The sequence below is a fragment of the Podarcis gaigeae genome, assembly GCF_964106915.1.
Source record: "Podarcis gaigeae genome assembly, chromosome: 8".
Classification (NCBI taxonomy): Eukaryota; Metazoa; Chordata; class Lepidosauria; order Squamata; family Lacertidae; genus Podarcis; species Podarcis gaigeae.
The window spans coordinates 48,378,859-48,406,156 of record NC_139684.1 but is presented as its reverse complement, the minus strand read 5'-3'; the positions used below and the strand labels follow the sequence as shown (position 1 = coordinate 48,406,156).

Sequence of the window (27,298 nt, the reverse complement as noted above, 5' to 3'; positions counted from 1 at the left end):
AACACAGCAGTTACCTCTTGGCATATCAACCAGGAGGTACAATGAATGAACGCACACATAAGTATGTAGACTCTTCCTATCAGTGTCTACAAATTTGCACTGAGGCATCTTTACATTTTTATTTTAAAATGATCATTTATTTACTGTGTTTATTTATTTTGCATGCCAATATGTTGGATTACTATGCTCATGCCAACATCAGATAGTTTTGTCGCAAGTCGGAAGTTCATGACACCACTGATCATCCGCTTCCAGAATCCCCCTTTTTTGTATACCTCTCCCAAAAATGAGCATTTTTGTCACTTTCAGGTTTGTTTGAATGATATCATAATATCAGAACTTAAATAGAAATGAAGATCTTATAGTTTCAACAACAAAAATTGGCCCAAATGTTTCTCCCATAGAGAGAGAAAGAAAATATGTTTCTGTTCTGTACATTACAGTGTTTAGTGTAAAATCTCTGATAAGAAGGCATGTTAACTGATAAGACTTTGGAACCTACAAGAAACCATAACCTAATAGGCAGAAAGCATTTATAAGCAGCTATAAATTTTCCAATTTTATTTAATGTGTGGAGCTTTTAAGGGAATAAAAATGATGTTCCTGTTTAAAAAAGTGAATTTGCCTGCTCTGTCTTTTAAAAAGAATTCTGCACACAAACACGCACACACATTTATAAATAAAAGGCACATCTAGTATATCTCAGATATATTTATGGATCAGAGGCTTGGCTCTTAGAAAACTTTCTTTGTTTCCCTCCTCCCTTAACTTTCCCAGAACTCATTTACATATGTAAAGCAGATAAACCTCAAAAGCAGATAGATTTGAGTTTAAAATAATAAAATAAGAAATAACACACCTGATGATTCTTCCACTAAACAAAATAATATATTTTTGTCATAAGCTGTGTTGTATTTAATATTCAGATCGAGGCATCTCTGTCTCATTCTAGCAAACCCTTTTGACAAAAGCCATCCAACGTCTGCCAGCAGTATCGAGTCCAGCTGAGGACAAATTTCAAGATGAACCTGAAATCAATTTGCCATCAAATTTTCATGCTTCTCCCAGACTATCTGTGGCATTTTAATTACAAGCACCCTAGGCAGGGGGTACTACACATATTGACACTTAGCTCCTACAATAAACTTTATTGGCAACCTCTGTCTGAATGAGGTACTCAAGTAGAATAACAAGAAATATACCAAGATATCTGAGCAGTTAGGGTATAATGACTTCAGAATCCTTTTGTCCCAACTGGTAGGAATCTAAACATTATAATCTTAAAAAAAACACACAAAAAAAAACAGGTGCTAGAAAAGGGAAATATTATTTCAAGACTATGCAAATATTCTTTTCAGCCCATTTTCTGGTAGGGCATTACTACAATTATAGCATATTAAAATTATTCCCCAATTATTCCTCAACCATTGTTAAACAGCTCTTAACTATAAGCAGTACCCACAGACAAGTTAATAAGAGAATATCAATGCCTTACTGCCTTTATACTAAGCACATCATATTTTTGGTTCACATATTATTGGTTCAATAGATGCTCTCCTACAGCCACATTCAAGAAGCTGAAGTCAGAGGGCAAATACTTACAAGATGGGTGGTACTGAATTTATGCCAAAGTGAACCAATGCTGGCATAAACCTTGCTTATGCAATAGCAAGCATAAATAAAACAATTTCTACATCCTAAATGGTCATCAAAATAGATAGTGGCATACTTATTCTGGACTGCCTCCTTCAAGGCTCAGAGTCTGTGTTCTATGATTATAGTTTCTACCTCATTACCATCTTCCCCTCTAGAAAAAATATTGTGGGAATTTTGTTGATTGTTTCGTGGTCTCCATCCATTTCATGAGTCTCTGAAAGGGGAAGGGACATGCATGCATGTGAGAGGGAGGGAGACTGTCCATTTCTTTGGTTTATATTTGCTGTGACATTGTTAGTTTCTTTATTGTTAGGGAATGAACTGACATTTATTTATTAAACTCAGTAATATTGAACCCTAAACATTTTGCACATTTTTGCATATGTGATTATCATTTGGTATAGGGATAATGTTTGTCCAGCTTGGGGGACTTTTAGAGCATGGGACTGTGAGCAAAAGTGAGGTTAAAATGTATGATGACCAGCAGTTACAACCACTTCTTTACTAACCAGCTCTCTTCCTGGCAAGAGAACATCTGGCAGCAATGATACTGCGAAGGGGGTCATTCTCCCCACCTCCATGAAAGGCAAGTAGGTATGAAAGTATGCTGCTGAAAAGCTTCCCAACCCAGTACAATAAAGTAAGGAGTTTGTGGGTGCTAGACCACTATCATCTCAAGATCAGGCAAATGTAAGAATTTAATCAATGCTTGGAGTGTTAAAACTTGTGTATTAAGCTATGTGCTAGACAATATCCCTTGGAATCAACTAATGTTAAGAGCTAATTAAAAAAGGTAAAGGACCCCTGACAGTTTAGTCCAGTTGCGAACGACTCTGGGGTTGCTGCGCTCATCTCGCTTTACTGGCCGAGGGAGCCGACGTTTGTCCACAGACAGTTTTTCCAGGTCATGTGGCTAGCATGACTAAGCCGCTTCTGGTGAACCAAAGCAGTGCACGGAAAGACCGTTTACCTTCCCACCAGAGCGGTACCTATTTATCTGCTTGCACTTTGATGTGCTTTCGAACTGCTAGGTTGGCAGGAGCTGGGACCAAGCAACGGGAGCTCACCCCACTGACCTTCTCAAACCGCCGACCTTCCAATTGGCAAGCCCTAGGCTCAGTGATGGACCATTAAGAAGAACAAAGGATCAAATGACTCTGTCTGAGACAGCAAATGGGAGGTGCCCCACCTCAATTCACAGCTAGTTGGAAGATGAGCTTAGAGGTTGGAGTTGGAGGAGAAAAGGAGACTGAGCCCCCGGCTGCATGGATGTTTAAAACAGGTAAGCCATGCCCCCTGGTCAACCAGATTGGTCGGCCATGGGGCGTGACGCAGCCGGGACTCCCGATGATGCACCATGCCCTCCGCTGTACATGGGGAGTGCTCATGGCCAGCTTGCAACTCTGCCCCCCTGGGAAGGTGAGCGGTTTTAGCAGAGGGAAGCAACAAGCAGAGAACAATAGTTGGTGTCTGTTTAGATTCCAGGCTGTGCCTATGGAAGAGTCAAGATCCTCTTGGAGTGCTGATGCTGTGAATCTCTCCATTGTAGGTTCAGAGTGTATAGATGCCTAAATAAATCATACATCCTAAAGACACCTCAGTCTCAGCTGTTCCTAATTTTCCAAAAGAAAACAGGAACACTAAATTAAGCATCTGGAGATTGGGGATGGTATGCAACGATACTGTACAGATGCCACCCATCTCTGTTTTGTTTGCATCATATGAAGACCTGAAATATCTGGTTTGAATTAGTAGCCTACAAATTTGGTGGGGGCCATTATCAAATCAAAGCTTATTGTTGAATATGAGAAAGCAAACTCTCTCCACCCACACCACCACTTAATCACTTTCTACAGCTCTTTGAATTTTGAAGCTTTTAAGTTACCCAAAGTCCTTTTTCATAATCATTCCAGTCTAAAATGGATAGATGGCTTCCATTTGTCAAAGCTAACAGAATGTTTTGGATCAAGAGCTTGTATTTTAATGCTTGGATCTACATTTATCAGAAGACTGCTCCCCCCAAAAAACCAGAATCAAAAGTTCAATTTAAAAAGCAGGCAAACTGCATGTGATGCCTATGATGGCACCAATGGTACTGCATTTTTAAGAAAAGCAGCTCCAGGATCAAGGACATTTGAACAGGAGAAGTATGGGTGTTTATGTGCTTAATGCTCTCTCCAATGCCAGCCTGTCCATTCCAAATCACCTTCTTTCCCTCAAGTTGCTTTTCCCATCTACTGGCATTTCGTTTTACCCCCATAGATGGTCAAGGATTATAAAAGTCCCATAATATTTTTTTTGCTTTAAAATAAAACCTATCTGTATTGGTTACAAACGTAAACATTTACTTCTGCTTAACATTCCAAGAGGGTAAGCAAACTTAATTCTGAAACATTCAAGTTCAGAAGAAATATCGACGACACACCATTGCACACTGCTTTAAGTCATCCTTTGCCTATTGGATCCGCTACCATCCAAATACATTCAGTAAATTTCATCAAAAAAAGAATGTTGAACTCTAGCGAAATAATCAACATCCATTCCTTTCATAATAAGATTCCTCCTTATACCCATTCCCAAGTGTCCTATTACAAAGGAATTCTTCTGACAGAGACTGTGCATTTATGAATGACAATCAAGCTACAATGACCCCTAGTGGTTATTAACAATAAGTGACATGAAGAAAACAATTTCTATCCTAAAAAGATCCTCTTGAAAAGCTAAACGTGCTTTCGCAAAAAGAAAAGAAAATTATGAGCGTTTTTTACCATATGTGTGTTGCATACTTAAATGAACAATCCAATAAGTAGCTCTGCCTACAATAATAAATTTGGAAATTGCACATTAATAAACAAGATATTCCTATGAGGTAGACATTTTTATACAACAGGGCCAAAAGTGTGGGCTGTAGCTGAGTTAGTGCCATAGCTAACATTGTCATTTGGCTTCACCACATCATTCCTTCCTTCCTTGCTCTGCTCCTTAATCCATTTTAGCTGTAACCCTAACCCCACGTATCTAGCAATAAACCTCATTGAACTTAAAAATACTTACTTCTGAGTAGACATGGTTAGGATTGCACTGTGAGTAAACAGATCCCAGACCTGCAACCTTCCCTCTCTCCCTTCTCTACTGTTCAGCTTCACACAATCCCAAAGGGCATGTTAGCAACAGGGAGGGGGTGGAACCAGTCCCTTTGTGATTACAGCACCTATTCAAAATTCCAGGCAACATTTCAGTTCATTCAAAGCATGTTGTTTTTCTAATACAAAACAGCTGTTTGCCCCACAGGCAACCGTGTGGAGGAAATCAAACCATCATTGAAACCACGAATTTGTTCAAACAGAAAAATTAGCACAGACAAAAAAACTGCCTAAACCTTCACCATTAACATGCTTACTCCCTCTCTCAACTATGACGCTTCACGATGCACAGGGGGGTAACAACGATACAGTTGTGCAGCGGAAAAGACAGGTTCTTTGCAACCCCTTGATGATGACAGTATTGTTTTATTTGAAGGATGAACGCTTTAAAAAAAATACTTGCCCTGTAAAATGTAATTTATAAGAAATGCAGCCAGGTCTCTCTATACCCAGTATTTCACAACCTTCACATAAAAACCCTAAATAATAACATACAAGGATATACAAATGACACCATATACAAGAGAAAAAAATCTTGCATTCTTTACAGTAATCTTGTACGGTTGATCTGTATTATTATTCTTGTATTATGGAAGGGGGACTGAGGCTTGCCTAGGAGCACCTTAGTGACATTCAAATCTGAGACTTCTTGATCTATAACTTATACACTTTCAAAGCTGATGTAGCATAGTGGCTAGGTAAAACTTATTTTAATTTTTTTTTACATCTTGTTTTCAAACAAAGGAACGCCTGTTTCCATAAGCCAGCATACAGATCTGCAGATTTGCATTTCTACTACTGCATAAATATTACTCATTTTTTTAAAAAAATTGAAACTCCAGTACATTTTCTCACAATGTGACTGACATTTCTTAGAACAGTATCCACTTCAAATGGCAGGGAAATAAAACAATTTACACACAATAACTTGTGACTAATAATAATAATAATAATAATTTATTATTTATACCTCGCCCATCTGGCTGAGTTTCCCCAGCCACTCTGGGCAGCTCCCAATCAGTGTTAAAAACAGTACAGCATTACATATTAAAAACTTCCCTGAACAGGGCTGCCTTAAGATGTCTTCTGAACGTCAGGTAATTCTTTATCTCTTTGACATCTGATGGGAGGGCGTTCCACAGGGCGGGCGCCACTACCGAGAAGGCCCTCTGCCTGGTTCCCTGTAGCCTCACTTCTCGCAATGAGGGAACCGCCAGAAGGCCCTCGGCCTGGATCTCAGTGTCCGGGCTGAACGATGGGGGCGGAGACGCTCCTTCAGGTATACAGGACCGAGGCCGTTTAGGGCTTTAAAGGTCAGCACCAACACTTTGAATCATGCTCGGAAACGTACTGGGAGCCAATGCAGATCTCTCAGAACCGGTGTTATGTGGTCCCGGCGGCCACTCCCAGTCACCAGTCTAGCTGCCACATTCTGGATTAATTGCAGTTTCCGGGTCACCTTCAAAGGTAGCCCCACGTAGAGCGCGTTGCAGTAGTCCAAGCGTGAGATAACTAGAGCATGCACCACTCTGGCGAGACAGTCCGCGGGGAGGTAGGGTCTTAGCCTGCGTACCAGGTGGAGCTGGTAGACAGCTGCCCTGGACACAGAGTTAACCTGCGCCTCCATGGACAGCTGTGAGTCCAAAATGACTCCCAGGCTGCGCACCTGGTCCTTCAGGGGCACAGTTACCCCATTCAGGACCAGGGAATCCTCCACACCTGCCCGCCTCCTGTCCCCTAAAAACAGTACTTCTGTCTTGTCAGGATTCAACCTCAATCTGTTAGCCGCCATCCAACCTCCAACCGCCTCCAGGCACTCACACAGGACCTTCACCGCCTTCACTGGTTCTGATTTAAAGGAGAGGTAGAGCTGGGTGTCATCTGCATACTGATGAACACCCAGTCCAAACCCCCTGATGATCTCTCCCAGCGGCTTCATATAGATATTAAAAAGCATGGGGGAGAGGACAGAACCCTGAGGCACCCCACAAGTGAGAGCCCAGGGGTCTGAACACTCACCCCCCACCACCACTTTCTGGACACGGCCCAGGAGGAAGGAGCGGAACCACTGTATGACAGTGCCCCCAGCTCCCAGCCCCTCTAGACGGTCCAGAAGGATGTTATGGTCGATGGTGTCAAAGGCCGCTGAGAGATCCAGCAGAACTAGGAAACAGCTCTCACCTTTGTCCCTAGCCCGCCGGAGATCATCAACCAGCGCGACCAAGGCAGTTTCAGTCCCATGGTGAGGCCTGAATCCCGATTGGAAGGGATCCAAATGGTCCGTTTCCTCCAGGCGTGCTTGGAGTTGTTCAGCAACCACCCGCTCAATCACCTTGCCCAAGAATGGCAGATTTGAGACTGGGCGATAGTTGGCCAAATTGGCCGGGTCTAAAGATGTTTTTTTAAGAAGCGGTTTAATGACCGCCTCTTTCAGCGGGTCTGGGAAGGCTCCCTCACAGAGGGAAGCATTCACCACCCCGCAGAGCCCATCGCCCAGCCCTTCCCGGCTCGCTTTTATCAGCCAGGATGGGCAAGGATCAAGGAGACAGGTGGTCGGTTTCACTTGTCCAAGCAGCCTGTCCACATCCTCGGAGGTAACAGATTGGAATTGATCCCATGTAACAGGACCAGACAGAACTCTAGCACTCTCCCGCCCTGGCCCTGCTCCCACAGTAGAGTCTACCTCCTTCTGAATCTGAGCGATTTTATCTGCAAAAAACTTTGCAAAAGCATTGCAGGAGATCTTGGGGTCCCTACCAGGCCCTGGTGGTACAGGTGGTTCTGATAGATTGCGAACCACCTGAAAAAGTCTCCTGCTGCTGTTTTCTGCAGATGCAATGGAGGCGGCGAAGAAGGCCCTCTTCGTCGTCGCCATTGCCACTTGGTAGGCTCGACGTTGAGCTCTAACCCGTGTCCGGTCTGATTCAGAATGAGTTTTCCGCCACCGGCGCTCTAGCCGTCTCAACAATTGTTTCATCACCCTCAGCTCCGGGGAAAACCACGGGGCTGTCCGGGCTCCATGCAATCGGAGAGGGCGCTTCGGAGCCAGACAGTCAATAGCCCTGGTTAACTCCGCATTCCAGCGTGCCACCAGGGAATCAGCTGAAAGGCCATCAACTTGGGATAAAGCATCCCCTACCACTCTCTGGAAGCCAATTGGATCCATTAAGTGGCGGGGGCGGACCATCCGAATCGGTCCCACCTCCCTGCAGAGGGGAAGGGTTGCGGAGAAGTCCAGTTGCACCAGGAAGTGATCTGACCATGGCACTTCTTTTGTTTCGCTTTTAGTTAATGTCAGATCACCAACATCCGTAGAGGTAAACACCAAGTCTAAGGCATGTCCGTGGCTATGAGTTGGACGAAGTCTTAGGGATATTTACACAGAACTGAGCCCTATTAAGTCTGAAGAGGCTTACTTAAAAATAAGTATGCATGTAGCTTTATGGCTACCTGAGTGGATAAACCTGTGAAAAACAATTTAAGAGCTTTTCTAGGCATCAACAATAGTTACAGGGAATGCATGCCTAGGGTGGTGCAGACTCTGCCTCTATATCAGTTTATCATAACACTTTTAGAAAGTTCTCCATGTATTGCTGTGGGTGTGGGTGTTTATTACATTTGTCTGAAAACAAACCTGAAAACCCTGAGTTTAAAGGTGCCTGATCTACGTAAAGAAAGGCCTCTACACAAAGGCCTTCTCTCTAGACCAGGAGTCACTATTCTCTGGCCTTCCAAAAGTTGATGAACTACAATACCCATCAGCCCTAGCCACATAGCCAATGGCCAGGGATGATAGCAGCAACATCTTCAGGAGGAACACAGGTTAGCAACCCACAACCTGACTTTCCTGCCAACACATAGGAGCAAAAGCCTCTTGCTACAATGTCAGTATCATCTCCCTCATGAATATGTACAGAGTGTTAGGGGAAGGGTAATACTGTACCTCTGCTGGCCATACATCATGCTCCTTCTGGGACAGTGTGTCCACCCTGAACTCAGCTCTCACCTGTGTCAGCATGCGATAGCAGCCACACTCCAGGAATGGCTTCGACTGGCTGTCTCAAACCCTCAATGAGTTAGGGACTTCACTTGCATGTGAAGACAGGCTCAAGCAGATTGAGTGGACAAGACCAATAGTGAGTCCAACAGTCAAGAAGGTGGTTTCTGCATGTGCTGTAGAGGGAAGTGAGGGAAGGTAGCCCATCTCGGAGAAGGAAAACTCTGGTGCTTGAGCAGTCTCTTTGGAAGAATTAAAGGCTGATGAGTAAACCCTACACAAATCCAGAGAGGAATCCCTTAAAAAGTTGAATGCTGCCTTGAATGCCTCCTTCTAGCACCTCCTCCAGTTAAACTAGTGCCAAATGTGTTGCTGTCCTTTCCTTTGGATCATATCAGTGAGGCTAAGAGGAGATTCCCATCATCTGGGCAGTCTCTATACACACTACCCAGGCTTGCACCCCAGGAAGGTCACTTCAGTGCTGCTAAGGCAGTGGTTTGACTCCATTGTCTTTCAAGACACATGGATGCCAACAACAACATGAATATTCATTGTATTAATTTCTAGGCACTTGAAAGGGGCTTAATTTTAACACATCATTGCTAACACTATGAATCTGTTGAAAGTATGAACAACTCTAGAAACACTGCAGATATTTATATTTCTGAAAACGGGTAAGATCATGTTAGTATCTTTGGACTACTCTTTTCCAGAAGTCTGATTATACAAAGAATGACTCTGTGTGTTTGTACTATGCTTTTCCAGAGTTAAACTTTGGTACTGTCAATATAGTTCTCAGACCATTCCTCCAGGGTATAAGAATTACTTGCTATAAAAAGAAAATACACAAGGAATTTCACTTAGAAATAGAACTTTTACATTTTCATTGTATATGTTAGAGTCCTAGGGGACACACTACCAGGGCTTTTTATTGTAAGAGGATGCAGCATGCAATAAATTGGAATCTGAAATAGATGTTCCAGACAAAGTCTTATCATTAATTCAATGAAGAACAGAAATATGTTTAGTTTAATTCTTTTTGAAGAATCTCTCTGACCATATCAGGACACTATACACCTGTTGATGAAGCCTAGAACAGAATTAGCTTTTTCGATGCTGCATCACACTCCTGACTCATGTTAAACTTGTGGTCCACCAAGACCCATAGATCCTTTTCACATGTACTACAACTTATATTTTTTCCTGCCTAAGTGCAGAATTTAACATTTGTCCATATTGAAATACATTTTGTTAGTTTGGGTCCAGTTCTCCAATCTGTTAAGATCATCCTGAATCCTGATTCTGTCTTTTGCAGTACTGGTTACCCTTCCCAGTTTGGTGGCATCTGCCAATGTGATTAGCATCTCCTAAATTCCTTGATCCAAGTCATTTATAAATATGTTGAACAAAAACAGGCCCAGGACAAAACCATGCAACACCCCACCTGTCACTTTCTTCCAGGATGACAAGGCACTTGTTAGTTGGATCAGTCAACTATCTAAACTCCACCTACCTCATCCAGCCCACGTTTCACCAGCTTCCCCACAAGAATATCATGGGGGATTTTGTTTAAAAAACCCTCACTGAAATCAAGATAAACTACATGCACAGCATTTCCCTGATCCATCAAGCTTGTAACTCTTTCTCAAAAAAAGAAAAGAAAAAAGAAAAAAGAAATAAAGAAATGTGATTCATCAGGCATGAGAAACCCATGCAGGGTCTTAGTAATCAAAGCATCCTTTTCTAAGTGCTCACAGACTGACTGTTTAGTTATGTGTTCTAAGACCTTTCCTGGTATTGATGTCAAGCTTACCAGTCAGTAGTTACTTGGGTCTTCGACCAACTTCCTTTTTTGAAGATAGGGACTTTTGCTCACCTCCAGTCTGCACGGACCATACCTGTTTTCCATGAAATCCCAAATACTATAGACAGAGGCTTTGAGATTACATCCACAAGTTCCTTTAGCACCCTTAGGTGCAGCTAAGCAGGTCTTGGAGATCTGAATTTATTTAAAGTAGCTAGGTGTTCCCTTACCAACTCTTTTTCTATCTTCCCTCCTTGCAGTTGAGCAGTTGTAGGTGTTGAGCAGTTACGCCTTCTCTGTCACCCAATAGCATTTCTCTATCTTCTCCACACAAGTGCATATACAGTGTTTGTGCATATACAGTGTAATATCTGAACATTTATGGATTATATAAGGAGTTTGCTCAGGAATTTCGTGTGTGCTCTGAAGTATTTATAGGGCTTTGGAGCAGATTAGAGTCTGTGGGTACATACTTTCTTATACCGGAAATAGTATCTTGGGTTAAGAACTTTGATTTAGGATGAGAACAGAAATCGTGTGGTGGCGGCGCAGCAGTAGCGGGAGGCCCCATTGGCTAAAGTGGTACCTCAGATTAAGAACAGTTTCAGGTTAAGAACGGATCTCCAGTACAAATTAAGTTCTTAACCCGAAGTACCACTGTATATATAAGAATGGAAAATGTTGGATGACTGCCATTAGGCGGCCATACCAAAAGCAACATAAGGAAGCCCAGCCCAAGCAAGCTGCTTAAGGGAGGGAGCGAACACAAAAAGTCCCTGCCGCTTCTTTGTTAAATGTGCCTGTAGCGGGATTTAACAAATGGGTGGGGAGGCCGTTTGCCCAAAGGTTTAGCAACTTGATGGGCAAAGCACCTGTCCTCCTCTGTTAATCTTGGCCACAGCAAGATTTAATGGTGTGCTGCAGAGACTATGCACCATTTCACAACTGAACTGGATGAAGAACCTGCAAGGAAGTTTAATGGAGGGGTGGGGATATCCTTCAGGGGTGGGGATATCCAGCCTGCCAGGGAGAGAGTGGAGAATTTTAGCAGGTGGCTCTGTGAAGCACCCTGCCCCCAGTTAAACCTTACTTCAGGCAGGGTTGGAGAACAAACTACTCAAATGGTCTTCCCAATAAGTAACGACACATGCTTGTTAATTTTGTAGTGTGCACTCATTTGTCCACTCAGCCTTGAATATAAAGTGGGGGTGGGCAACCTGCAACCCAAACCTCATTGTATTCAGAACAGAAGACTCTTGAAGCTGGCCTACTATTATCATCACAGTTCCTTTCTGTTAATTTCCATCTTATTTTTTCTTGTTCCCCTTCCACTTCCTTTATAATTTCAGAACAACTGGAAGGGACAGTATTTTATCTTTTTTAAAAAATGTGATCCAAAATAAAATTCTAGTTCTATGACTTGGGGAAAAAGAAGCCCCCCCAAAAAAATCTGGGGTTTATGCTGTGTGAGTGGCCCTGCATAAAACAGGTAATTGTAATCTAGGATAGCCACAATGAAAATTTATGCAAATGAGTCCTTATACCAGATTAGGTAATCTAGAACATTTTTATCTCTGACTCCTCCCACTATTGGTTCTAGTTCTGCCCATCACTGACATGTGGTCTCCAGCATCTTATGCCTGAGGGAATGCAGTTCTCAACAGAAAAAAGGTTGCCCACCCTTGAAAGCTACACTTTTAATTTCTTGACAACCATTTTTTGTGGATGTATCTTTTTAAAATAATGTATGAACCACTTAAAGTTTTATAAATTTAAGAGAACAACATAAAACTAGTAAGCGATATTATTTAAAAATACAACATAAAACCAGTAAAAGCATGTAAAAACAGTAAGACAAACAAATAAAAACAGGTTCCAGTTTTACAGGCCAGCGAAAGTTCATCAAAAATATATCTCTGTATAACATGTTTAAAGCAACTGGTGATTTGTATAATCAAATTACATATTTATTATGTAAAATTTACTTGCCCTTTCAAAGCAATTATTTAAAAACCCACCCTTTCATAATCTTGCAGTTTCTAATGGACTCTGAATTTACAGGCTTATTTTGTATGATAATTTTTGGCAAATATGGTGTTGTAGACATGCAAGAAAAGGGTTTTTGGATACATAGTCTGTTGCATTTGATTTTAAACCATAGCTTTATAAATGGATGTGTTCAGATTGTTTGGAGTGTAGATTTACTGTAGTTTCTTAAGTCTTTAGTGAAGGAAGTAAATGACACTGATCTGTGAAGGTGGACAGTAAGATTTATAATGTATTTGTGCTAGCAGATTGCCAACAGAACTGGCCTTTCCCAGTGGTGCTGTACGCATACTTGGAAAATCAATAGGGATTAACCTATGACCCCCTTCACATACTTATACTGTGGTCTGCATTGCTTACCAATATTTCATCTGTTTCACTTAAATGCTGTTACTTACTCAATAATGTGTGGCTGTTCTTGCAAGCTACTAATTAATTTTTAAAATGTAGTATCACTTGGAACTGCGATAAAATACACCCATTGCACTGGGATGGGGAGAGCAAGCTGTTGGTTTACTTAGTAAATTCAAATGAATTAGCTTTAATTACTAAGCCCACTAAGAAAGAATAAAACCTTAACACAGAGATAAAAATGATGTAGTAAATCAAGCACAGACACATATTCAGAAGGTTTACCAGTGGAGCATTGTTGGTGCTTTATTTTTGTATATCTCAAGGCTACTGGTAGAGAAGAAGAAGAAGAAGAGTTTGGATTTGATATCCCGCCTTTCACTCCCCTTCAGGAGTCTCAAAGCGGCTAACAATCTCTTTTCCCTTCCTCCCCCACAACAAACACTCTGTGAGGTAAGTGGGGCTGAGAGACTTCAAAGAAGTGTGACTAGCCCAAGGTCACCCAGCAGCTGCATGTGGAGGAGCGGAGACGTGAACCCGGTTCCCCAGATTACGTGGCTACCGCTCTTAACCACTACACCACACTGGCACCATTTTGCATTAGGGATTGTATTACATACACAGCAATGTAATTTCTTATAATCAGCACAAGTTTGTGTGTGTGAGAGAGAGACAAGAGTCTCCTTTAAGCATAGAATGAGGCTGTGGGATTGTGCCCGTTGTTGGATGGTACCACTGCCCTGACATCCATATACTAGGCCTGGACAGTTGCAAAGGAAAGTCCATGTTTGTAGATTTGCCATATGACCAGGGTTCCAGATTGCATGGAAAGCCTACACAAGTGGACTTACCCCTGCAGATATTCACATCTGATGCTTGGATAATCAGGAGCTGGGCTGACATTCACTCATAACTGTAGTGGCAGATAGAGCCCTACAATCTACGGATGATGTCCCTCCACACAATGTAAATGAGAAGGGGACTATCATGTTACCTGCAACATATGTGTATGCAATTAGCATATGACTAACAGTGCAATCCTAATCATGCCTACATAGAAGTATGTCCTATTGAGTTCAGTGGGACTTACTCCCAGGTATGTGGAGTTAGGATTGCAGCCTTACTGTTTTGCATTAGAGCAACAAACATGGGGGTATGTGTGACCATATCAATTAATTCATGGGGGGATTGTTTTTCATAGACGGGAGAGACACCAAGATGCTCTTGAAAAGCAGAATGTGGATTCAACATTTGGAATTTTATTTTACTTTGTAAAAGAAATGAAATAGAAGAGTTAGTTGCCAAGTGGCGAAACGTGTGCACCCTGTAATACACATACTTTTAAAAAGCTCTTGTGTGGAATTTCAGAACATCTCTATTAGTATCATCTAATGTTTCTTTTAAAATGTAGTTTGTCTTGTGCTTTGTGGAACATTCCCCACCCCTAAGTCTTATATACTGAATTCAAACATGAAATATGTTTGAAAGATTAAAAACTCCAAAAACGTTCAAATGTGCAATGTTTCATTGCAAGAGTGGGAGTTGGAGGGAGACTGAAAACAGAAAATTGGTGATATAAATGAAGACTAGAAACAGAAATGCAGTGATTTAAAATGCTGTGAATGCTGATTGCTAGTTGCAAGCGTGTTTAGTTAAGATAATGATATTTAATATCCAAACACTTAGCAAAATTATAATTATTTATTCTTTCTTCTACTGGGCCATTTCTGAAAAAAACAAAAAGCCCTCACTATTTGTATGCAAGGATACATATTCTCCAGAGTTTATTTGCAGTTTGCTATTGATTCTGGTAGCTTGTATTTGAATTGGTCAATGTACTCTGTAACAAGGCACTCTGTAAGGTACCCTACCTGAACTATCAGTTTAAATAATGTATGCATAAATTGATTAATCATTACAGTAAGAGTTATTAGCTGCATTTATTTCTGTGCACCACTACTGAGGTAGTCTAGTAATCATGCATTCTTAAGCAGGAGATCAGCTTATAATAATTATAATAACTAATAATTATAGTGATAGAAATAGTTTTTATAGTTGGGAACAGCATATGGCTGAATGTTGTGAAAAACTTTCATAATCTTAATAGAGGCCACAATCTTAATAGACATTAAAATTCCTGCCTCATTTGCTTCTGCCTGAGTGCTGGAAGAAAGAACTGTTCCCTGTTGCAAGGCCCATTTCCACCTGGCCTGGGGCAGGGCCCAGATCACTAAACAGCTAAAAGAGGCTCCTCAGAGGCCACTGGGACATTGATGGAACAACTCTTGGGTTCCGCCAACTGGTTAAAATGTTGCAAAATGTTGTAAACGGTTCTAATTTTGCTTCCTCTGTTTCATTTTTGTCAGGTTGGTGTTGGCGGTTACTTTAATTTGGGTATAACTGTAAACTGTTTATTATTGTTGTTATTGTTATTGGTTTTTATAGATTTATTGGTTTGTTTGCGGCTGGTATAGGATATTTTGATTTCTAATGTTTGATATTTTGTTGTGTTTTATATGTTGTAAGCCACCCAGAGTGTCTAAGGAAACCCAGCCAGATGGGCAGAATATAAAATACAGTGGTACCTCGGGTTAATAACTTAATTTGTTCTGGAGGTCTGTTCTTAACCTGAAACTGAAGCACCACTTTAGCTAATGGGGCCTCCCGCTGCCACCGCTGCTCAATTTCTGTTCTGATCCTGAAGCAAAGTTCTTAACCCGAGGTACTATTTCTGGATTAGCGGAGTCTGTAACCTGAAGCGTCTGTAACCCGATGTACCACTGTAGTAGTAGTAGTCGTAGTAGTAGTAGTGGTAGTAGTAGTAATTGCATTAATTAGTCATTCTAAATGCAGGCATATATTTTTGCTGGGGGTACATAAAGTTCAGTGCTGAGTGTTAGAACATAACAGAAATGTTTATTATTAGAACACCCCTAACTTTAAAATTTCATTGATAGCAGAAACTCAGATTCCAGAAAGCTTTCTGTTGTCTAAAAGTTCCTCTTTTTTCTCACTTTACATTTTGTGTTCCTGTATGGATTTATTTGATTTTATTTTGCATAGATCCCCCAATGCATATAACTTGCACCAGTTTAGAATGTTGCACATATGTTTAGATTGGTTTTCTTAGACGATGCCATGGGGTTAAATTCAATGAAGTTCTTCTCTGAGCAGACTCATAGAAATTAATGAATCAAAGTTATTCATGTCCACTAACTTCCATGGGTCCACTCCAAGCAGGACTAGCATTGGATACCACCTGCAGAGACTAAGAAATGCCCAAAGTTCCAAGCACAATATACTTGCACCATCCTCAGTACTATTTGCTTCTCTGTACTAGGATACACGGGACGCAGGTGGCGCTGTGGGTTAAAGCCTCAGCGCCTAGGACTTGCCGATTGAAAGGTCGGCGGTTCGAATCCCTGCGGCGGGGTGCGCTCCCGCTGCTCGGTCCCAGCGCCTGCCAACCTAGCAGTTCGAAAGCACCTCCGGGTGCAAGTAGATAAATAGGGACCGCTTACCAGCGGGAAGGTAAACGGCGTTTCCGTGTGCAGCTCTGGCTCGCCAGATGCAGCTTTGTCACGCTGGCCACGTGACCCGGAAGTGTCTCCGGACAGCGCTGGCCCCTGGCCTCTTAAGTGAGATGGGCGCACAACCCCAGAGTCTGTCAAGACTGGCCCGTACGGGCAGGGGTACCTTTACCTTTACTTACTAGGATACACAGGCTAGTCCAAGACATTTTGCTGTCTGTGGCAAAGAACAAGATGGTGCTGTCACCGTTCCATGTACAGAAGCTGAGTGGACTAGTAGTTGAATCTTACATCAATACTAGTAACAGGATAATGGCCTCCATGCAGATGAGGGCAACAGGTTACGTAGTTTACTAGATGAATGGCAGGCCTGTGGCACCTATAGTTTTTATCTCCATCAGAAGAGGACAAGAGCAATTTTTGGAGGAACTACTGCTGCTCTTGCAGCTTCTGCCATCTGAGGTGATGCCCTCACTCTCCCTAATGGTGGAGGAGTGCAACCCTGGAGGTGTAGAATATAAAATTAGAAGCAGTCCTAAAAGTACTAAGATTGGAAGTAGACCAGATGATCTGCAAGTATTAACTCTGCTATCCCTTATATAGTCTACATTTTTTGGGGTCAACACACATAACCATATAGGGTGATTCTGGAATGTGAATAAGAGAGGATTTGGTCTTGTAATTGAGTTATGAATTGCATGCTCATCTGGTAGGTAATGGTTATAATGGCACCAAATGCATCACTTAGCAGCTAGCTGGTAAAGAGGTCACACAGCTGAACCACTGGGGGGGGGGGGGAGAGAGACATGTCTGCCTGGGCTTTCATCCCTAATGATACTCTCTGGTTATGTGAATCAGCTCTCAGAGATATGGACTTCCACTGAAAACAATCCAGCCAGCTGCCATGTACCTCCCCATCACTTTCACTATTCTTCCTGAAAAGCCTCCAGTCACTTTTGTTGAGCACTGATGCTCTGCACATCAAAAAATGAATACAGCATGAAGTGTGAGCATAAACACTCATTTACTTCTTTCTGTTGATTCTCCAGGCTCGATTAACCCTTTGAGTTAACTGGTGTGGAAAGATGGCATTGAATACTCTTGAATAATCAGTCATCAACAAATCTTGCCCTTTTTAACATGACCAAAGGAATGATTTTATTTTTATTTTTGCAAGGGGGGAATAGGGGGCAGGGGCTTTCTTCATATTTAGTTTGAAAGCCATTTTATTTCACCACATGCTCTTTCTGCTTCATAAATTCTGCTTTAAACATTCAACAACCTGCTAAATTAATATATACTGTGTTCTTTCTTTAATGGGCAGGGGAACTTGTCTCACAGCAGTGCATTTGTTCAGCTCCACTTTGAAAAGACGCTGCCTGCCGTGTGAGGGACATCTGCTCACAAATGAATGATTGTGCTTTTGATTCGGAGCAGCACCTTCTCTTTAAATGCTGGCTGTGGATGAAAGGAACAGATTGCTGTGGTACCGCTTTTGTGAGGATTCCTCTCCTCAGCATGTGGCTTTATATATTATGGAGAGGAAATCCACTTTATGCTACCACTCTTTGCTACACTTATTTTTGCCAAACTGTATTCTGGATGTCAGAGTGGCTCAGATTTTCTACAGAGGGATAAAAAGGCCAGTTAGAAGGACTGAGCAGATAAATTATTTACCGTGCTTAATTGTCATTGCACAGGTTTATTAAACTTCAGGGTTACCTAGGAACTTAGGCAGCTGCTACTAAGAGTCCATTGCAATATATATATATATATGGAGTCCATTGCAATATATATATATATATATGGAGTCCATTGCAATATATATATATATATATATATGGAGGCAGAATCCTTTGACATATTTTGCACTAACAAATGCCTAGGGTTTATTTTGACTTGGAGCCAAAATTCCTTTGCATTAGATATTAGAATTACTAGTAACGGAAATTGCCCCTTCCCAATCTGGCTCCTCTCCTGAGCTTTTTAGAAGTAACATCAATTTCCAAATTATCTGCAGAGTTCACTGTGAAACAAAGGCCTTCATGAAGGTGATATATTATTCTGATGTGAAGTGGCCATCTAGATTTCTTCTGGTGAATGAGAACTGCTTTCCAAATAACTGAAACCAGTTCAGAGCTAAAAACGTTATTGGCATGACCCCAGCACCCTCATTTACGTCACAGTGTGAAACCTAGTGAGGGAGAAGGCTGGCTTCCTGAACCATCTCAGGAGTCATTCAGCAAAGTATCCACCCCCCTCCCACCCAATAAATTTGCCTTCCTTTTATTTTCCTTTCCTCCCAAGTGTGTGCTGATTTTACTTTTATTTTGTAAACTAGCAGGTGGGGCCCATGTTATTTTAATCTTTGTATCGCACCTAGCAGTTGTAAGTATATTTGTTATCGCTTCCATGATTTCTATTATTTTACAACTCAAAAACACACACACACACACAAACAAACACAATCTTACTAGAAATCTTATTTTATATTCCATCTGAATATGTCTTTTAGTTGTCCTTAATATTTACATTAGAAAAATGAGTTTAAGTTCTCCTTTCCTTGAGGGACAATTTTTAGGAGAGTAGTTTTGTTACTCTATAGCAGTAAAAAAAGAAAAGAAATTTATTTATTTTTGTTCGAGCCCTTATAGATAGCTGCCTGCTTCATCAGATGACACTTTATCCAGAAGGCTGACTGCAAGCATTTAAATGAATGGCTGTGTGCACGCATGCACATGCGTGTGTGCATTTTATTATTATTTGCCTGAAACTGCAGGTGTCAGTGTGGACTTTCATTGAGGAACTGCTTCCACTTCCCTGCACGCTACCCAGTAATATAAACTAATGGGATCCTTTTAAGATCTGCCCACATCATTGAGGGGGAACCACCTATTAATCTGTCATGTCTGAATATGACGAGAAAATTAAGACCACCAAGCAGCCATGAATTTGAAAATGAAGAAGGCAGTCCCTACCTATTAAACTCTGGGTAAATATTAGAGCTGCAAGGAATGCTCTCGTGTAACATGGTTGCAGGAAAGGACACAGTGGTTTGTTTGTTTTTGCTAGGGACAACAAAAGCTAAGTCAGTTGAGGCAGTGTTAGAATTTGCAAACGGGACCGCAGAAGGAGCTGGGTGTTACATTGAAATGTAGCTTCTTTACAACTCACCTGTTTGTGCACTATTACTGTACTGGGGAGAGGGTGATCACTCATCTACAGGGATGCTGGCACTGCTTCCTGCTTCCTAATATTCTATGTATAAGCATAATTATAGAGGACAGGGAGCAGGAATTTCCCCAATCTTTTTAGGGGAACCTATGTATCGTGACAGCAGCCACAAAATTAAGAGACGCCTGCTTTTTGGGAGGAAAGCAATGACAAACCTAGATAGCATCTTAAAAAGTAGAGACATCACCTTGCCAACAAAGGTCCGTATAGTAAAAGCTATGGTTTTCCCAGTAGTGATGTATGGAAGTGAGAGCTGGACCATAAAGAAGGCAGATGGCCGAAGAATTGATGCTTTTGAATTATGGTGCTGGAGGAGACTCTTGAGAGTCCCATGGACTGCAAGAAAAACAAACCGATCCATTCTTAAGGAAATCAGCCCTGAGTGCTCACTGGAAGGACAGATCCTGAAGCTGAGGCTCCAATACTTTGGCCACCTCATGAAAAGAGAAGACTCCCTGGAAAAGACCCTGATGTTGGGAAAGATGGAGGGCACAAGGAGAAGGGGACGACAGAGGACGAGATGGTTGGATAGTGTCTTTGAAGCTACAAACATGAGTCTGACCAAACTGCGGGAGGCAGTGGAAGACAGAAGTGCCTGGCGTGCTCTGGTCCATGGGGTCACGAAGAGTCGGACACGACTAAATGACTAAACAACAAATGTATTCAGTGAAGCTGAGGGACAGATCAGTGACAGATCGTGAAGCTGAGGCTCCAAAACTTTGGCCACCTCATGAGAAGAGAAGACTCCCTGGAAAAGACCCTGATGTTGGGAAAGATTGAGGGCACAAGAAGGGGACAACAGAGGACGAGATGGTTGGACAGTGTTCTCAAAACTACAAACATGAGTTTGACCAAACTGCGGGAGGCAGTGGAAGACAGGAGTGCCTGGCGTGCTCTGGTCCATTGGGTCACGAAGAGTCGGACACAACTAAACGACTAAACAACAACATGTATTCAGTAAACTAGTACTTTCCACATTTATTATTAGGAAATTAAGTGCCCTATGTATTTTGAGCTTGGACATATCCTCAGGGCAGAATCTATGAAATAATTACTTTACAGGCATGATTTGCTTTCTTGCTGTCCTACTTTTAAAATGGCTGTGTTCGGTAACGGAACCAGGTACAATGCACTCCTCACAAGTTGTATGTCAGTTTAAAATTTTTTTTGTTTATTTATTTAGTTAATTCTATATTTTAAATTGTGAGATGCAGATGGCGCTGTGGTCTAAACCACAGAGCCTAGGGCTTGCCGATCAGGTCAGCGGTTCGAATCCCTGCGACAGGGTGAGCTCCCATTGTTCGGTCCCAGCTCCTGCCAAGCTAGCAGTTCGAAAGCACATCAAAGTGCAAGTAGATAAATAGGTACCACTCTGGCGGGAAGAAAATTGGCGTTTCTGTGCACTGCTCCGGTTCACCAGAAGCAGCTTAGTCATGCTGGCCACATGACCCGGAAGCTGTACGCTGGCTCCCTTGGCCAATAAAGTGAGATGAGCGCCGCAACCCCAGAGTCATCCACAACTGGACCTAACGGTCAGGGGTCCCTTTACCTTTTTATGTATTCAGTAGACTACTACTTTCCACATTTGTTATTAGGAAATTAAGTGTCCTATGTATTTTGAGCTCGGAAATTTCCTCAGGGCAGAATCTATGAAATAATTACTTTAAAGGCATGATTTCCTTTCTTGATGCCCTACTTTAAAATGGCTATCTTCAGTAATGGAGGAAGGTACAATGCAGTCCTCATAAGTTGTATGTCAATTTAAAAATGTTTTTGTTTATTTATTTAGTTAATTCTATATTTTAAATCAATTTATATACTGCTTAATGCCCAGACGGCTTTTAAGAGGTTTACAACATTAGAAAAATTAATTTCAGAACATTGTTAAAATACAGAATAATTAAAAATACATAATAGTTAAAATACATGATAAACCATTAAAACAGCAACTTAGACAGCAAGGCAATTAAACCTGGAGACTCGGGTCAAGAGATCATTGGAATGCCTATAAACACTTATGCCCTGAAAAGCTGGTGGAATTCCAATACAGGTAAGGCCTCTCAATTTTTTGCGTGGAGTTGATTCCATACTACCAATTCCACTGCTGAAAAAGCCAACAACAACAACAATTTAGTATTTGTACCCATGCATCTGGCTGTGTTGCTCCAGCCATTCTGGGTGGCTTCCAGCATATATAAAAACACTGTAAAACATTAAACCTTAAAAACCTTCCCTATACAGGGCTGCCTTCAGATGTTTCCTAAAGGTTATATACAGTAATTATTCATCTCCTTAACATCTGATGGGAGGGCATTCCACAGGATGGGTGCAACTATCAACTATGTCCCACCACTTTGATCCTCAAGATATGGTCTCTACAATTCTATTATTCTATGGCAGGCATAGGCAAACTCGGCCCTCCAGATGTTTTGAGACTACAACTCCCATCATCCCTAGCTAACAGGGCCAGTGGTCAGGGATGGTGGGAGTTGTAGTCCCAAAACATCTGGAGGGCTGAGTTTGCCTATGCAAAGAAAACAGATAGAAAGAAAACAGATGCGAAGCATCTAAAGAAACTTGTGTGGCTGCATAAGGAGCTTACAGATGTGCTGATATTTAAGAATGGCATGTATAAGGAAGAGTATACACAAGGAAGGAAAAGTATAAATAAGTAGCCAACAGTGACAGTGAGAACGTCAGGCGGGCCAAAGTTCAGAATGAGCTCAGGCTTACAAGAGAGGTTTAAAAAATGGTTTCTGGCTATGTTTGAAGCAAGAGAAAGAACAAGCAAGTAGTAAGTCCTCTGCATGAAGAAAACAGAGACATGCTATTGGGTATCTGAAGATGTGTGCGTGCACATGAAATCTTATACCCAGAACAAACTTAGTTGGTCTCTAAGGTGCTACTGGACAATTCTTTCTTTATTTATTTTGACTGTGTGAGACCAACACAGCTTCCTACCTGATGCTATTGGGTGACAGAGATAAGGCAGAACTGCTCAACATCTGCTTTGCCTCTGTCTTAACCTAATATGGCTAGGCTTGTCATGGCTAGGAATTTTCCTGCCATTTCCTAGTTTTCAGGTGTAGAAATGGCATCAAGGGGGAATTTTGCCAAATCGGCAACACAATGGAAAAAGCAGTGGAAACAGCTCCCAAAGCTTAAAATCATTATTTTGGGGGTAGGCTCAATAATTTTTGGGGTCTTCCTAAAGAAAACTTTTGTGGGTGCCAGGAACTTTACTTTTTGAAATATGGCAACCCTAAATAAGCTATGTTGTGTTATATGTCCTCACATGGTAACCATTTTGTGTTACGCCACACACCCCATAGAATCCATTTTGTGATTGGATTGTAATTGAAAACTAATAAAAATTATTATCACAAAATGAAGCCATTTTTTGAATGGTATCCACAACATTTGCTCAAAATTCTTAATGTGCCCACTGGTCCAAAAAGGTTGGTAACCCTTGGCTTAGATCCTAGATAAAGCTCCAGGGGCAGGAGCATCCCCCTCAGTCCCTTTAAAATCTGTTCCAGAGGGTTTGGTGAGAGGTGGTGCAGGACGAACAGAAACTCAGCAGAAATTGCCTCCCTGTGCCTTTATTACACTGAAAACCTGCACTGGATCCTGATTCCCTCTGCCAATGGAAGGAGTCCTTCCATTTGTGGTGGGCTACTTAGAATCCAGGCCTATATTTCTACATATGTAATTTACTGTACATAAAAAATAGCACATGCAAAATTCCTCACAAATCCATACTCTCCTTTTGCCCTCTGTTTTTGGTAATATATTTCCTCTTTTTTGGTGATGTGCTTTTTTGCCAGTCTAGTGGAAGAAGGTAAGCATTTTTTGAAAAGAGAAAGAAAACACCTTTGAGGACAGTGAGAAAGACTCTACCTTGACACACAGATAAAGCAAAGCAGTGTGCTGGAGGCTGGGAGGCACCCTGTAGGATATCTCAAGAGGTTTGCCTCTACTTATGCTCTACTTGTAATTTTTAAAATAAACTCAAATATTAACAGTATCGTAATATTTTAAAGGAAGCCAAACCCTAGGACAGGCTGTCTATTGAACTTCTCACCTCCAGAAACACAGAGAGCACATACCAATACAATCCATTCCTCCCCATTCTGAAGCAGCGGAGGGGAGTGTTGTTTATTGATATAAACAAAACAAAAGCAAAATTTAATAAAATATGAGTAATAAAAAAAAGAACTTAAATCTCACTTTAATAGAAATTTTAAATCTAAAGCAATCTAAGTGGTTTTCTGACACACACTCTCATCAACGCCTATAACAAATTATAGTTTTTGAAGGTTTTTTAAAGGTTTTTCAAGGATATGACATAATTCTGGACATGGTTTTGATGCTGATGTAAAATGGCTATCCGATCCTATGCAATAAAATGTGTTTGAAGAGAGAAGCTTCCGAAATGATCACACTGCTTCCATTTTAAAAATTATCATTTAAGGGAATTTTAAGCTGTTCAAAAAGATGGATACACAGTGTTTGTTTTCTACATTAATGAGCTATAAAAAGAACGGAGTAGGCCATAAATATATTATTTTTGTTACAGCCTTTACTAAAAATGCTACTACTTCTGTTTATCATTTATATCCTCATATGCAACTTTAAAATTGATTACACTTTAAACCGTACATAACTTGCTGTGTTTTTCATTTTGTGCCATACTACAAACATTTTTATAACTCAGTTAATATATTCCATATTTTGTGTTCTTATTGATTATGAATATTTCTTTAGGGGATTTTATTGCTTCTAAAATAACAAATGTTTTGTATTACATAAAAATGAGGTGGGGAGGACAGAGAGAGAGAAAAATACCCAGTTGCATTCCCACCCCCCCTCTCTCATGGTAATTGCAATCCATAAATCGTTAGCACAAAATTTGTAAATATATATATACAACAAAGTAATAAAATGGAAATTGCTACTAATGTAAGATATTGTACACCATAAGAGACAGCTTTTAGTTCCAATCTCTGTTTAATCTGTTTAGCTGAAGCCATCATCAGTTCAATTTACAGTTAAAAAAATTAAAACACAAAAGATTAGACACATACATGATGACATTATATCAAATATACATTATCTTTCCAAATTACTGCTGCAGTTGCTAGCTAAAATATGATTTATATTTGGATAGGATTTTGCTATTACTTATCAAACTGAAAAAAATAAAAAAATAAAATCTTGCATTATAAATTCTGTCTTGGAAATTAGTTTTATTATTTTTTCCATAATCCTATCACACAAGCAGTAAGTGCATTGCAGCATGAACACTTTAATTTTTCCGGTTAGTTTTCAGCAAGCCCAGAGGTGAGGTTTAATAAGGATCAATGGCACTTTATCTGGGACAGGGCCACTTCACAGCATGCAAATTACACAGTAACACTTAAAAAAAGAAATAGATTTAATTAAAAAAAAAGTAGAACCACAGGCTCTGGAAATTCAATTAAAGGATTTATGCAAAGGTTTGCTAGGTTTTTATATGCAGTTACTGCTTATATAATGAGCTTTTCATATTAAAAATCAATAGGTAATCTAGAGTAGAAGATCATCCCCTTAAATACATTTTTGAAATCAATTTGAAAAATAGTCCATCAACTGCTGTGACTACTCTTGCTGCTTCGATTAGGCTAAGAGCAATATTTAGATTGTAAGACGTGCCACGGAATATCTATGCTTGGATTTGGCTTTCAAGTGGGTCTTGTTTTTGAGTGTCCAAGATAATCGCAAAGCAATTTAAGATTTCATACAAAGGCTAAATATTTTATTTAAACACTAAGAGGGTGTGGAGCAGTAGAAAATGAGAAACAGCTGGGCACCTGCTCATACCAACACATACAATATTTTGCCCATGTAGGGTATTCTCCAACATTTAACAGATGAAAAATAGGGCCATGTGAGGTATTATCGCACAAAATATCAATGCTCACTCCCCATCCACTATTGTTGTTGTTTAGTCGTTTAGTCGTGTCCGACCCTTCGTGACCCCATGGACCAGAGAACGCCAGGCACCTCTGTCCTCCACTGCCTCCCGCAGTTTGGTCAAACTCATGCTGGTAACCTTGAAAACACTATCCAACCATCTCGTCCTCTGCCGTCCCCTTCTCCTTGTGCCCTCCATCTTTCCCAACATCAGGGTCTTCTCCAGGGAGTCTTCTCTTCTCATGAGGTGGCCAAAGTACTGGAGCCTCAGCTTCACAATCTGTCCTTCCAGTGAGCACTCAGGGTTGATTTCCTTCAGTATGGAGAGGTTTGATCTTCTTGCAGTCCATGGGACTTTCAAGAGTCTCCTCCAGCACCATAATTCAAAAGCATCAATTCTTCGGCGATCAGCCTTCTTTATGGTCCAGCTCTCACTTCCATACATCACTACTGGGAAAACCATAGCTTTAACTATACGAACCTTTGTTGGCAAGGTGATGTCTCTACTTCTCAAGATGCTGTCTAGGCCTGTCATTGCCCTTCTCCCAAGAAGCAGGCGTCTTTTAATTTCGTGGCTGCTGTCACCATCTGCAGTGATCATTGAGCCCAAGAAAGTAAAATCTCTCACTACCTCCATTTCTTCCCCTTCTATTTGCCCAGAAGTGATGGGACCAGTGGCCATGATCTTCGTTTTTTTGATGTTGAGCTTCAGACCATATTTTGCGCTCTCCTCTTTCACCCTCATTAAAAGGTTCTTTAATTCCTCCTCACTTTCTGCCATCAAGGTTGTGTCATCTGCATATCTGAGGTTGTTGATATTTCTTCCGGCAATCTTAATTCTGGCTAGGGATTCATCCAGCCCAGCCTTTCGCATGACCCATCCACTATGATGCATCACTAATAGTCCAGGGATAGCCCTCCAGTAGTTCCACAATTATGGTCAGTGGTCAGGAATGTAGTATAACATCTGAAGGTGCACCATGTTGGCTTCCCTGCTTACTCTATTCTGCTATACTGATATCCACCACAATCTCCTATCATCCATACATTTCAAAGGAAAGAAAGGTCTTGTCTTCCAGGCTATTTGGGCAATATATTTGTTTGACAAATTGTTTGACCAAGTGTTTTATCAGCAGCTGCAGTTGAGTGCAAACATAAGAAAAGCCTGCTGAATAAGACCAAAGGCCAATCATATTCTGCGTCCTATTCTCACAGTGGTCAACAAGGTGTCTGTGGAAAGCCTGCATACCTTTCCATATAGGGGTGTCTTTTCAGCCCCATTATCATTTTGGATGCCCCTTTCTGAACCTTTCCCAAATAGTCACCTATTATGAAGCTGATCAGATTAGTTTGTATTGGTTTTTTTTAAAATTTGAATAAGAAGAGCTGAAAGCAGCAATTTGAACTGGGCTGGTTTCACATTTTTGCAGCCTGGGCTTAACTATGAATGTGGTACTGCCTTGGTGGTTCCCATACTTGAGAGACTGGCCAGTTGTCAGTTCTGGATGGGGTTGAACTCTCTCTGGAAAAATAAGTTTGAAGTTTGGGGGGGGGGGGTGTTTCCAGGATTCACCTTTGTCAA

General features: G+C 41.1%; 1 protein-coding gene across 1 annotated transcript in view; it reads right to left on the bottom strand.

Annotated features, from left to right (window-relative positions):
• The window catches only part of WWOX (WW domain containing oxidoreductase), a 566,085-nt gene that overhangs the window by 374,335 nt on the left and 164,452 nt on the right, over nt 1–27,298 (bottom strand). The window lies entirely within an intron of this gene.